Raw genomic sequence first — 14,474 nt, 5'->3', positions numbered from 1 at the left:
GACCCCCAGCCCAACCCCAGGCTCCTCACTGACCCCCAGCCCCTTCCCCAACCCCCCCAGCCCAGTGACCCCCTGCCCAACCCCAGGCTCCTCACTGACCCCCAGCCCCTTCCCCAACCCCCCCCAGACCAGCGACCCCCAGCCCGGCCCCAGGCTCCTCGCTGACCCCCCGGGGCCTGGCTCCAGGTCCCACTCCCCCATGGCAATGCCCCCCACCTCGGCCACTGACTCCCCCCCCACCCCACAGTGCCTTGGAGGCCCCTCAGGCCCCTCCCGGCCCCTCGGCCCCTCGGCTGACCGTGAGCTAACACTGACACTAATCTCAGGGCACAGAGGAAAGGCTGAACGGCCGCCGTGTCCCTGCTGAAGATGGACTCGCAGCGGGGACGGTGCTGGGCTCTGCAGGCCTTCGCAGGCTGCACACCTGGAAAAACAGCAGGCCCTGGGGCGTAAATGATCCCTTCAAGGGACTGTCCGCGCTGGTGGGGCTGCTGGCCGCTCGCAGGGCGTCTGCGTGTCTGCTCGCTTGGCGGTGGTGGCAGGGCAGACGCGCCTGATACTGCTGAAGTCGCCCTGGGGTAGCGGCTGGGCTAGCGTTTCCTGGCCCGTACCCGTGGGAAGTTAGACATTTGTGTCTGAAATAATCACTCCAGGCTTGTTCTCCAGTCGACGGAGAGGTGGTCAGTCAGAGGTACCAGCTTTTCTGCGTGGACTGAAAAGGAGCCTTCAGCAGCAAGCTCAGAGGCAGAGGTCTAACATTTGGCTGCCTAAACTGAGGTGAGAAGAGTCCCACTGCTAGTGAGGCAAGCGGAGTCTCTATCCTGATTTCGAAACCAGATGCGGTCTGCTACGGCAATTCAAACTGAAAATTAAAAATCAGCATCAGTGTTGAGATATGGAAAAAAGGGACTAAAACCTGTTGTCCCTGAACTTCAGAACATTTTTTTTCAGCTTTCCAATGCACAGGGAAGATACCACATCCTGTTTTTACTAATGTTTCTTTAAAAAAGCGATGAGAAATGATATGTATAGAACGGGAAGAGTCTGGAACTGTTAAAATGTCCTTGGCTGGCTTCCTGCTCCTTAGGTAAATTAGTTTTTGCCAAGCATAGTGCTGCTGAGCCGAAAATGATTCTGATGCCTGAACAAGTCGGTTTAAAGCTAGCTTGGCTATTTCTACACTACACTGCAGTCTAGAGAGCAGACAACGCTTAAACATGCATCTGGGCAAGGCAGAGCAGAGTTGCACTATGGCTTATGGCTTAGACCTCTGCTATTTTTGGAGTCTGGCTTTATGTATGCAAACTAAAAGCCCTAAGTGACACCTTGCTGAACCCCTTAGGCTAAGTTCTCATTAGCTAACTTGCAGGTTTTCATTACAGAGAAATACATTTTCCATTTGTATTATTGTGGGCTTACAATTTGTTTTAAAGTTACACTTGTACAGATGCGTCTTTTAATATGTTTTCTTTTCCAGTATGACAGTTCTGGGGAGGTGGAGGATTATAAAAAATGACAAATGCCTTGTATTTGCAAATTCCAGAAAAAGCAAAAGAAACTATTCTACTGTTTAATAGACTTGGCAGGTACTTGGGTGCAAATATCAGGAATGTGCTCACATACATGTGCCCCAAATGTCCAGCAACAAATCTTTGTTTTCCAAAATGAAAGCTGCAGTTTAGCTACAAAGAAACAAAGACCACAGTATCGTTGTGGGGAGGGGGAGTTTGGATAAGGCAAATGAAGCAGAAGAATATCTGCAAAGATTAATGGCTAGCCATGCTGTATAAAACCAATTTATTGCAAAATTTTATTTAAATAATTCATGCAGTTTGACAAATCCAGTACTTTTTCTTCCATTTTATCTAAATTGCGTTAAAACTGGAGAAAGAAACATAATCAGGGCAGATTCACTGAATAAGTTTTAGGAAAAGAACATCTGAGAGAAGTGATCCACCAAAATATTTCAAATGTAGGTAATATGTGTTAGCTGTGATGTGTTGTTTGTGTTTGTGCTGCAATAAATATTCATGAAAAAAATAAATAGCGTTTTTCAGGAGAAACAATAAAACTACATACAGGAAAGATTTCTTTCCTAAGAAACAGTTTTGGGCAGGATGATGGCAGGAAGATTTTGGACTTGCAAATTCTTTTGAGAAATATGGTCAGTTTGAAACAATGGAAGATATCCTTTCCTTGGAAACAAGAGGCATTTGAGAAAGCTTCCGAAAAAATTATTTTAGTGAATTTGTATAAAGGTATTTCCACCCTTCAGAGGAAGATAGGAAAAGGTCTAGATGTTCTGAAGCCTGCGTTCATTGAAACCAGAGTCAAACAAAAAGGATGCATCTCATTGAACTTCAGCCATACAGGGTTAACAGTCTGGTCTAAGTCATATGGGTAAATACTATTATTAATGGAGAGACAGAATCATCTGGCTATTGATAGATGCTTACCTTAGCATGGGATAATCTTAAACTTCAGGAAAACTTATGTGTATTGCAATGCACACTGAAGATCGAGGGCCATTGCAGTTCAAGTGGTACCTTGCCATGTCTCTCTTTCCTCCTTTAAAATGGGATCACACTCCATGTCATGTATGGAATGATAGTGACAACCTGATATTGGCTGTCACCCCAATGCACATCTATGAGAAGCTGAGGATGATCTCTGATTTTCAGACCCTCTCCCAGTTTCTGCTTTTTCCCTTAATTTCCAGCTGACACCTACCAAAGTCAATTTTTCTCTCCATAGATAGCAGCATGACACTGAGTTACACCATGTTCTTGCTGTTTAAGTGAAAAAGAGTCCAAAGACTCTTGGGGAAACCTGAACTGAGTAGGCCAGGGGTCCCTATCATTATCTTCACCACTGCCTGGATAGTGGGTTGTTACTGGGTCACACAGAGTCAACTCCTACCAAACAAGATTTACAGAAGAACAAACAGCTCTATTTGATGCCCTTACTGTAAAGTTTTTGCAATAACAGAGTTATAAAAGAAGTGTGTGCTATGAGAATGCACAGTTCTAGATTATACTTCTTGATCGAGATACACTCTGCTGTGAAGTTGCTTGTTTAGCATCCCCAACCCTTTCATGGCTGGTAAGGTGTGGAGAACTCTCCTATCTTCATTTTTCTTATTCTTATCATTAAAGATGACTGTCCTGATTTCCTGCATAACAGCTTTCCCACAACGATAGGGAGAGCGTGCCCTAGCACCATTGTAATGAAGATAATAATGTCATTTGAGGGTTACCTCCTCTCCAAACTTTCTTAATTAACATTTCTATTGTGCTGCTTAATTTACACATCTTTTAGCCTGGCTTCACTTGCTGCAACCATTTTTTTGGGGGCAGTCCTGTTACGGTCACCCTATTAGGCTTACAATAGCAATTTTATTGTGAGCTTTGCATAAAGACCAAACATGTCCTGGCAGGTTCATTTAGCTTTAGGGGGGTCCGACTCCAGGATCCCCTCATGATATCACTTCTCCAGCTGTTTAAAGGGTTCCTGCTAATGTAAAAAGAATATTTTTAGGCACCTAAATAAAATGATCATATTTTAAAAATGGAGCCGAGTGTTAAAGTGCTTTTAAATTCCAGGTTCTTATTCCCTCAGGGAAACTGTTGCAGTGTGAGCTCTAATGAACACATTTCCAAATGCATTGGAAAGAAGTATTTAACCAGGCAGGTCTTATGGAGTGGGTGAACTCAGGGGAAAGCTACAGGGAGGGTTAGCACTAATAATATTTTGAATATTTTGAGTTTTTAGTTATTTTGAATCTTTTAGCTATATTAAATATTCGTAATTTTTTAATTGGTAAAATATTAGGAAACAGTAAAAGGGCAGAGGTCCTTCTTAAAAAGAAGAGATGAAACTTAGGATAAATACAATGATAGCAGTTTGTTGTCACATTAAGATGTTTGGCTGTTTCTCCTCTACTTTATTTCACTAAAAATTAATTTAAGGGGAATTTCTTCAAACTATACTGCTAAGTTTAGAGAGCTTTAAAGCTGGCTTACTTTACAAAAAAAAAAAATCTACCTGTTTGTTCTGTCTGGCTGTTTTATGAGCACTTTGCCCTCTGGACTAGCTTTGTTTTTACTAGTTTCTGATATTTATTTAGAGACTGATTTTTTGTATTCCTGACTCATACAAAACTGAAGAAACAACAAACTAGTTTTAACAGAGGTTGTAAGAATTTTGCTAATGTGAAGAATAAGGACTATTCAGTTAGCTGATTGCGAAACTGATTGGAAGAGTTCTCCATTCTGTTTCTGTTGGCCTGAGAAAATAGCAAACTATGCACTACAGATGATCAGAAGATTGAGATTAATCTGTATTTGCTTGATTGAAAAATACATTTGTTTCTCTTTACTTCCTGTGTAAGGTAAAAAAAAGTATCTTTGCTTTGCAATAATTCTCCTCACTGTTATTATTAACAAAGAACATTGCTGTGCTCCCCAGCAATGCATGCTTTTGGACCAAGGCCTAGATCCACAAAAGGCCTTAGATGCCTAAAGGGGAATTTAGGAGGCTAAACCCAACAGCTAGATCTCCCAAATCCCTATTCAGTTGTTGCCTAATCCAGTAGGTGCCTAAAATCTGTAGGCACCAAAGATATTAACATTAAACCTCCCCAGTACCTGCAGCTCTGTTTACTTGGAAGTGCTTCAGATGGTGTTTATCTGCTTTTTGCTCATGTAGGCATTCTCAGAGCATGTTTGCAGGTTTTGGCTCCACCAAATGCAGCATCTTCTTTCTTCCAGAGTGGTGAAGTGTTCCTTATGCAGTAACTCAGCGGTTGCATGCTGGGGAAGAGAGTGGCAGAGGACCAAGTTCAATCCATCCTCGTCCTGCAGGGATTCAGCTCCCCATCCTCCTACCCCCAGGACACTGGCTTACCCATCACTCTTGCTATAACAACCCTGGCCATGTGCTTGTCTGCTTACTCACTTGTACCATTTTCGCTTCCAGATATATCATGAAAGAGAAGCCTGAGTCTGGGTTAATTATCTGAAAAGAAGGAAAAGGGAAAGGACACTGAAAACTGTGGTGGAAAGAAGCACCTCCCCATAGTCCTGTAGTCCTCCAATGTCCTGGCATTAGCAAATGACAGTCATCTGAATATAGTAGCAAGCAAACTGGATGGTAAAAACAGCAGCAAATACATACAATTGAATTAGAAGGTCTAAATCTTCCCTTATTGCCTTCAGTGAGAGTTTCACAGTAGATTTTGAATGGAGGGAGTAGCTGGGGTCCCTCTATATTGCTGTGCTGTGTGTTGTCTTTCTGCTGGACCATCAGTAAAAATGTCTGTGAATGTAAAATGCAGCCAAGTTGAAAAACTGATTAAATTGAGCTATCTCAAATAGTAGACCTACTTAAAAGTCCTTCATTATTCTTTTTCACCTCATCATTACAAGCATTACCTATCACTTATCCACACAGAAATCTCCTGTAAAAGACGCTATTAAAGTTACAGAGTGAGTCAAACATTGTGAAGGCAGGCAACAGTAGAATTATAAAAGCCCATGAAACTTGAGGTTGGTATTCTCATGGGTGTTTCACTGTGAGACTCTCTTTACATATGTGATCATGGAGTGTTTTTTTTTTTTCTTTTTCGTATGGACTCTGCCTCTTCTAGTGAGTGGTAGATAATATAGTGCTAACTAATCTACTCAGTACCTTGCTTTATCCTTGGTTGTTTTTTTTTGTGTGTGTCTTGCTTCTTGAACACTGTTCTCTGAAGATGTAACTATGAATTTACTTGCAGGTTCTTATTTGGCAAGCACCATTAGGGTGTCTGTTTTCAGAATGCTTTAGGATGGGATAGTGTTCATACTCCAGAGATGGTGTGTCCCAATTTGGGGTGCTCAGTTTTGAAATTTCAGATGAATTTTTTCAAATCATTTAGCACTGCAGACTGCTTAACAGGTTGGAAGACCAGTTACTGTTGAATGTATCTGCAGAATAAAGGATCTTAGAAATGAGAAATACGCTCTGAAAATTTTGGCTTCAGTGACTTGCCCAGCATAAGATAGGAACTCCGGGGCAGGGGCAGCAATGGAAGCTGAAGTTACACTCAGTGAGACTGACTGCAGTTTGCACAGGAAGGTTAATTACATCATTTTTTAACTTTGCATCTTAGTTATGTTTCCCAGAAATATGTATTTTGGATGAGTTTACTTTCTTTTTTAGCAACCCTGGAAATGAACCAAACCAAGTCTGTGCAGTAGCATTATGCTGATATCCTGGCAGTTATCAGTAGAGCTGGGACTCTTCTCTCTCCTGTACAAACTTCTGCCACTTGAATGAATGGCCTGGCAGATAGCAGTGGAAGGCAGCACATCTTTTATGTGGACCAACACTGATGGGAAATATATATACTCTCTTGCAGCGTATTTCTTGGCTAGTAAGTGAGAAGAAAAGAATGCTGAGCACTTGAGATGTTGGGATTCACTGAGAGAAATAAACTTAATGATCCCAAACACTTCTGTTGATTGCTTTCCCACTTCACCTCTTCAACATTACCTCTTTGTCAGGCCAATTTCTATTTCCTTGCCCAGAAACTCCAATTTTTTTTTTCTGTTTTCTCATCCCACCTCCATTTTTCCATCATCATTCTTTTTACTGTCACATCCCAGGGTTTCAAATTCTCCTTTTTCATATCTGGAGTCAGACAAATGGATAGAGTATTGAGGACGATAAAGTTTGTTTTTTTATCAGGAACTATCTAACCACTGTGACACATCTCTTGTTTTCCAAAAACCCCCTCTTCCTATCTGGAAATGACAGCCAAAGACAAGGTACACTGATCTTACCACTCCTCTTCCAGCTCTGTCTCATTAACTCACACTTTCTCTACTCACCGTTATGGCAGGAAATCTTGTCTACATGGGGAGGCATTGGAGAGGTGGTCTTTCTCTCTGTACTTCCTTCAGCCCCATAACGTAAGCATTCATGCAGGAAATAATGTTGCAGCAGTATGAGAGGAGGATCAGATTACAAGGAAGTAACTCTTGAGGCAAGAAACATTAAAACACCACTAGACTAGAAAACGTATAAAGAGTCTACCATCAGGTCTGCCAGAAGCTTATCTTATGCTTGCAGACTTTTTGAGCTCACGTGTGCTTTTTTTTGGTTTATGTCAACACATTTGGCCATATGATGTTTTTTGGAAGAATACATCATGGAAGGGTCTTAATATGTGGCAGGGCTCTTAAATTTATTTTAATGTATTCAAATTAAGTATTTTTAAACTGTTGAGTCCAAAGTGAAAAATTTGGGAAACTTGACAGCTATCAATGCTAGGTGGCATATTGACCTTAACTAGGAAATGCTGTTTCTCTGAAAAAGGAAATAGAAATGCCCTATGGCTGTTTCTAGCCTAAAAACTTTGTGGGGTTCATTCAAGGCTCTAGATATAATAAAAGGCTGAGAAAACTGAATAGTGGTAGACAGCAGAGTTCCTGTAAATTGGACACAAATAACCAGAGGAGCTGGCCTGTCTCTGTTACCAAAACAGCTCGGGTCCTTTGGGAAGAAAAAGCAATTTGTTTGGCAGTCCTGCTGAGGTAACTGGTAAATAAATCTCTGTGTTTGGTTTGGTGTTGGGATTGTTTTTAACACTAGGTTTTGATTATTCAAATTTTCTGTTAGATGCTATGAACTCTTGGCCTGAGACACTTGCAGTGCCAATAGAAGTTCACTGCAGTGCAACTTTCTACAGAGTTGCAGTGTTCAAACCCTGAAGGGCAAAAAGGTGCTGGTGATAGCAATGCCCTTTCTTCATCCTGCTAGTAGTGTCTGACTTCTGTACCTCACACTATCTGGATCTGTGGTTTGGAGAAATACTCTTAATAACTCAGGAAGTTATTATATTTAGTGTCTTCTTGTGTGCATGGTTTGGAGAGCCTGCAATTTTGACAAAATCCTCACAGCCAAAAGGAAGCAATACATATTGACAGTAATGTCTTTAGAAACATGTCGCTTCTTATCTAGGGGGTAGTAAATACGTCTTTACCTCACATGTAGCTGCACTTCAGATTTTAGTTTCTAACCTGGGCCTATTTTCATGTTAAGACTGGATTTAGTCTCATATCTAAAACTCTGCCTTCATGCAAGAATGGATGGTTGTGAAGTGGTATTTGTTAGTTTAGGTGTTGAAGGTTGTTGACATTATTTATGTTTGTTCCACTTCTTTTCTGGTTTTAATCCTTAGCCAGGTGTTTTTTAATATTGCTACCTACTTCCGCTGTATTATTTAAACAGTTGTCTCTTTTGTATCCATTCCTGCACAATTAGTTCAATATTATCCTATTAAAAGGTTCTTCTTCTCCAGTGCCAACTGTGAGTCCTCAAATATCCTTTCGACAGAACTTTCGCTCCTTCCTCCTCTCTGCTGTCAGCCTTCTCCTGACCCTGGCCTTGCAGAAATTATTAAATCCAGTGTGTATAACTCGGAGCCTACAACCAAAATGCTCAGGTCAGTTTAGAAATTGTTACGGGCAATCTGACCGGCTGACATCCTCCAACTGCTGGGTTAGTTAGGGTGTGCTCTGCTTCTTCCATGAAACAAAAACACAGTGGCTCCCTGCAAAATGATGTCCTGGAGGTGCTGTGTAGGTGTAGGAACTTGCTGTGTCCTTATCCTGTCAGAGGACATTAGCTCCTCCTGGAATATTATTACTCAGCCACTGAACTGAAAAAAGGAAAAAGGAACTTTAAGGTCTTTTATGCGTCTTTAGGGTGTCGCAGTCAGAGAGGCTTTTTCTCTTAGAATGATCAGTAATATTAAATCTGATCTCTCCTGCTTTCCCTAAAAGGCTCATTGGAGGTCCCACATGCATGTTATAAACTTTCTCAGTCCCTGCTGAAATGCAGAATGGATTAGATACTTCTCCCAGGTGTCTCTCAAGTATTTCAGTTAAGTAGGTGTTAACAAAAATAGCTCAAAGCATTAAACAAAATAAACCACTTCCCCTCTCTATTATTTAGGTTTTACTTATATGCTACTGTGGCCATAATCCCACCTGTTCTCCAGCCATCCATGGTCTTCCAGGAAAAATAGGGTATATTTTCTCATGTAAATAACAGGCAGAACGCCCTTTCTTTTTTTTACCTTTTTTAAAAAAATATGATTTATTTTTATAATTCTTCTACTTTGTAGGTCATCTTTAAAACTGACCTTTAGCTGTGATTCCAGATGTAACTTTATCAGTGACTGTCATTTTTTCTTCTAGCAGGGGCAACTTAACCTTCCATTTCTTTGCCAGCAATGAAGTGCTAGTCAACAGCATTTCACACAGCCATGGGGCCAATAATAGCTAGTACTACTTCATTCTCTTAAGGAGTCTTCGCCTTCCTTGATGCATCTAACTCTTCTCTATTCTGCAAGCCCCACTCCCCATAAGAGCAGAAAGCATTTTGTACTAAGTTTCCAAGAAGCTGGAGACAGGGATCTTCTCATAGAAAATCATTTCCTCTGCAACTTGCTTCCTCCAGAACTATGTCAAAGCCTTGGTTTGCCCTATTTGGAATGTGCTGCAGAATATCTTTGTCCCATCATTCCATTAACTGCAAATTACAAATCATGGGAACTGAATTCCCTGGCTATCACTGTAACTCCTCTTTGTCCCTTGAAGCCACTGTTGCCAGCAACACAGAATATTGCTCCATATAATGTTAAGGTTTCTCAAGTGAAGCCCTGTAGTGCTCCCAGGTATTGTAGTTCTTACAGCTCATAAAATTATAATATGGACACTGAGGCAAAGCATAATGTGCGTTCATTATTGAAAAGCATCTTTCAAATACAGAAATAACAGCATCAAACAATTATGTAATCCTGCAATTATTTAAAATAGAATAAACCCTCCACTTCTTTTTTCACCCTTTGTGATTACAAAAAATGCCAGTAGGTCAGTTTCTATCCTATAGGCTGGCCAGAAAGCTTCTTTTTAATCTGAAAGATCTAAAGAGGATTTGCCTTTCTGGCTGTGTCCATGCACATCTTGCTGTTGCGTCTTATACACCTCATGCATGCCGTACCATATTGTTTTGACTTTGTCTGCTGGGGCTGTGGATGTGACCTGTGTGATGGACAGCAGGGTGCCGGCCCACCCGAGGTTCCCTTGTGCTGCCCAGCATAACAAAACAGAACCCTACTAGTTTTCACTCCTGAGTTAGGTAAGTCCGTACACATAGTGGCTAATGGTGTCCTTAGGTGCTTTCACTGGGTCCAACCGTCCATTAATTTTACTAGAAAAACAGTCCTGGCTGGAGCAGCAGCAAATTAAGTGTCAGGTAATTTGTAGTGCCTTTGTCAGAGCTGCCTATCCTGTATATAACCCCCATGTCAGTAATCTGCAGAATAAGCTTTTGAACTGCTTTGAAATCATTCATACTGGTGTGAGAGCTGAGGTCTGAGGGAATGGTGTTGATGAGGCGTGCTGGTGTGGCTGTGCATTTCCAGCATGCTTTTCTTGGATCTCTAGGGGAAGAGCCTGGAGAGGAAGATATTTTTCTCCTCCTCAAAGCTGAGAACTGGTGGTGGGTTTACTGGTAGCAGAGTTAATTTTTCTTATGTGCAAAAGCATCAGGTTGCAAATGTTCCCACAGGGAACTCTTCCCTCTTCTGGACTAATGCCCACTTTTAAATCCCACTTCTGCAAATGAATTCAACTTGGCTTGTCACCCCAGACATAAGTGCCCTCAGTTTGTTAAAATAAAACCTACATTTTATGCTGTAGGGAATTAACAGATTCGACAGGGGTCACAGTTATTCCTTTCTCACTATTACTAAAATTAGCTGATCATCCAAATTACCTAGGGGAGGATTTCGGGGAGTGAGGGTAAGATCCTTTTTTTTCATGAAGTATCTGGCATTGTCACTGCCAAAGACTAGATACTGCACGCCATAGAACTAGCAGATTTCAGCCTCCTATTACAGTGGTTTGCTACACGTTTCTCTTTTCACTCCTTTGCATATGCTGGGCAGTGTGAATAGCTATGAACCATACTGAAAAGTGGCAGTGTCCACATGCCTAACTTCCCAACAGTAATGTCTTTACTTGACTTCACAGGTTCTCCTGTGGACATTTCTGCACATGCGTTGCTGGCTCTGACTCCCCTTTTTTTTCTTTGAGGTCAGACTTCTGTGTAGTAAACAAAATATTTTCTCAAAAGCACATGTGCATTTTTTTCCCAATGGCTCTGTGATGCTCAATGCTATGAAAAAAATCATATCACACAGGACTATATTTTGAGATACAGGTGTGAAAAAGTGTTTGAGTATCCTTGCCAGCAGCTGTAAACCTCACCTTTCTCATTGCTCTGCTGGACTGCTCATCCACATCGTATCATGCAGAAACCTTGCTATTGTATCCCATTTCCTCTCCTCCTACCTCCAGATTTCTGGAAGATGGTTAAGACACTGAGATGTTATAATATAGCCAGTTTCTCACCAAGGCAGTGGGAGGGGAAGTTCCACCTAGTTTTAGATCTAAATACAAAAAGGTAATAAAATTCATGCAGGTAATGAAACAGGGTCATCTTGCCCACCTCTTCCCAAATGAAATGTGCTCTCTGAATTAGTTTATTCTAATTTACCTTTCTTATCATCCTTACTAGTGACATGGAAAAATCTGAGTGGTGCTATGTGAAAGAAATAGCTGTGGTTGGTCCTTACTTTCACTGTGAGGGCAATTAATTTTGATGTTCTGGATTCCTGACCTCTTAAAACTTAGATGGGACTTCTCCCTGGAACAAATTCTCTAGCTCCATCACAAATTAAGGTCTTAGGTCAGGAATCAGCATGTGGAATTTTATGACTTGCGCTACATGAATTTCAGAGTATATAATAATAGTTTCTTCTGAACTTTAAAATCTGCAGCTAGAAGAGTCTTCTGAGCAATCAAGGGATGTACTTTGAAAATTGTTTCTAGTGAAGAAAAGTGCTATAGCTAAACTCATTTTCATGGTTTCAATTTTACTCTGATTCCACTGTTACAATTCAGGTCACAGTGTGATACAAGCTCTCAGTACCATAACATCAGTGCTAGGTGAGACCTGTGTCTGTTGGTCATAAGTGAAATAGTCATTGCCAAAATATGCTCTCTGGAGACACCTTTGTTACAAAAACATTTTACTACTGGGAATTGACCACGTTGTGAGAATAAAACACAGAGAGGTAGGTACAAGATTCTGCTAGGATTTGTATTTTCATTGGTCAGGTGGATGTGAAGCATTCTTTTTAAAAACTAAGATATAGGATTATAATTCATCATTTAATTTGGAATCTGTATGGAGAAACTAGTGTGGACCAGAGATCCAGTCTGGGCTGAGGTAGTTTGCATAAGCTTATGGGACTGAGGTGTCTACTCTGCAAGGTTAAAATGGTATTTAGAGAAGAGCTGTCATGTTGCTGGGCTTGTCTTATAGCCTCCTAACCTCTGCCTGTACTTTTTATTTGGCTTCATATGAAGAAGCAGAATTTTTTCTTTTCCTGTATGTCATTAACTTATATCCAGAAACAGGAATAACTCCTGGTACTTAAAATGACAGAGAGAAACTGAATTAAAATATGGAAAGAAAAACCTTCCCATATCTCAGCTTGTAATATCAAAGAAATACTTGAATCCATCTGAAAATGTGAAATCTGTTGCAAGGTTTTAAAGGAGGGATTTGTGAATAAGTTAAGGTAGGAACACTGAAGGAAGGGATCATGAAGTCTAGTTCCTAACTACAGCACACAGTGGCAGACAATAGCACTTTATCAAGCCCTGTCTGGAAACTAACTAAGTTTTTTGCCCAATTCTTTCTTCTGAAAGTCTTTTCCAAAACCTGTGCCCTCTTTTAGAGGTGAAAGTTATAATTTCCAGTCTGGATTTAGTCATTAATTGCAGGGTTTTACCAGCTGGGGTTTTTTGTATGTCATGGTATAAATACTGCAAAAATGTCCTTCATTTTAAATAGCTGTTCTCCATAACTGGTGTTCATTCATCTGTGTGTTTATAGAGTGCAATCTTACCCCCTTTCAGTCTTAGCAAGACAAAGCTAGACAAGACAAACTCAGTTTCCTTTGTTTCCCCTTGGATCCTATTGCTAGCTCTTTACTGAAGCTCTTTTGGCTTGAATTCATGTGTATGAGCCATGAGGGATGAGAGGAGCACAAAATATTTCAGCAGAGGTTTTGCCTTTGGGTCTTGGCATTAAACACTCCTAGCTCTCGGTTCAAAGGCTCTCATGCGGAATATATTGGGATACCCTCCTGTATTAACATGACAGGGTTTTTTTTCAGTTGTTGATGTCTTCTGTGTGATAATTAAAAAAATCCTTGACAGTGTGTGAGGTGTTACAAAGGCATATAGCTAGATACTCCAAGATACTTAAAATGTAGGGTGACACTGAAAGTCAAGATGAATATAAACCTCAGCTCACAGCTCCGAATGGGCTTTATCAGCTTTAATAAATAGATTTAGAGCTGATTTTGTTAGGATCACAGCAAGTTCCTCTTTATCGTATTCAAACCCACTTAAACCAATTTAGCTGAATAGAGGGTTATGGTACAGGACAGAACATAGCTACCACCATCAAAGAAGAAGAAAATGAGAGTGAGTAAGACTAACCAATAGTCAGCTATCAGTAAAACTGGATACTTGAATTGCTTGAAGCTGTCTCCTTCTACTCTTCTGGCAGTCATACATATAAATAAGTAAACACCACACAACCGTGCTTCTTTTCAGTCTTCAGAGCACAAGTAAATTCTGAAAAGAGGAAAGTGGTTCTCTGGAGGGCATTTCATGCAGCATGGAAGAAAGAGCAGAAAGAGCTCAGTGGGTAAATTGCTGCAAAATTAGAAAGCACTTAACACAAGCTTATTCTGAAAAAAAATATACTGGGATTCCTGTAGTATTTTTTTAAGAATTTAAAATATTTTATGTGTCTTTAAGTAAAATATGATCCAATGATAAAATACAATAGTGAATTGCTATGTTTTTCAGCCTGCTTTAGATATTTTCTTTACCTTTGCACATAATTGGCTACTGAGAGTTAGAACCACACATTACCACCCACCTTCTAGCCTGGTATCAACTAACTAATAAGAATGTCCTCACAGGGATCTTCTGTTGAGAGAACAAATTATTTCCTTTACTGGCTCATCTCCAGTGAGGCATCTGCAAAATATTCCAATTAATTTTTGCTATCAAAACAGTGTCCTAGGCACACAAGCCATGCTCTGATTTGGATGTGATGATCTCTATTTCATAAAGATCACATGAATGCACATTACTGTGTAAAAGGAACATTTTTTGTGGTCATTCAGAATGCCACTGCATATCACAAATTTAGTCTCTCAGGCATCTGAATAAAGTTCAATGTCTTTGTATATTTCATGCTCCAATGAGAAAATGGACGTTTTGTCTTAGTCTTCTGCCCTACTCCTGAAATAATAATCAGCTTAGTGCTGGATC

The 14,474-nt window shown here is 40.5% G+C and overlaps 1 long non-coding RNA gene across 1 annotated transcript; it reads right to left on the bottom strand.

Moving 5' to 3' along the window:
- Window positions 1–280: 280 nt before the first annotated feature.
- LOC106499524 (uncharacterized) lies at window positions 281–7,040 on the bottom strand. The gene is made up of 5 exons (XR_010886860.1): window positions 6,873–7,040; window positions 5,176–5,316; window positions 4,906–5,016; window positions 4,647–4,811; window positions 281–862 (listed from the first exon to the last, which is right to left on the bottom strand). It is a non-coding gene; the product is annotated as an uncharacterized lncRNA (long non-coding RNA).
- Between the last annotated feature and the right edge of the window lie 7,434 nt (window positions 7,041–14,474).

This window comes from Apteryx mantelli, chromosome Z (assembly GCF_036417845.1).
Source record: "Apteryx mantelli isolate bAptMan1 chromosome Z, bAptMan1.hap1, whole genome shotgun sequence".
Classification (NCBI taxonomy): Eukaryota; Metazoa; Chordata; class Aves; order Apterygiformes; family Apterygidae; genus Apteryx; species Apteryx mantelli.
Note: the sequence above shows the minus strand (reverse complement) of the source record. Positions and strands in the feature narration are given on the sequence as shown.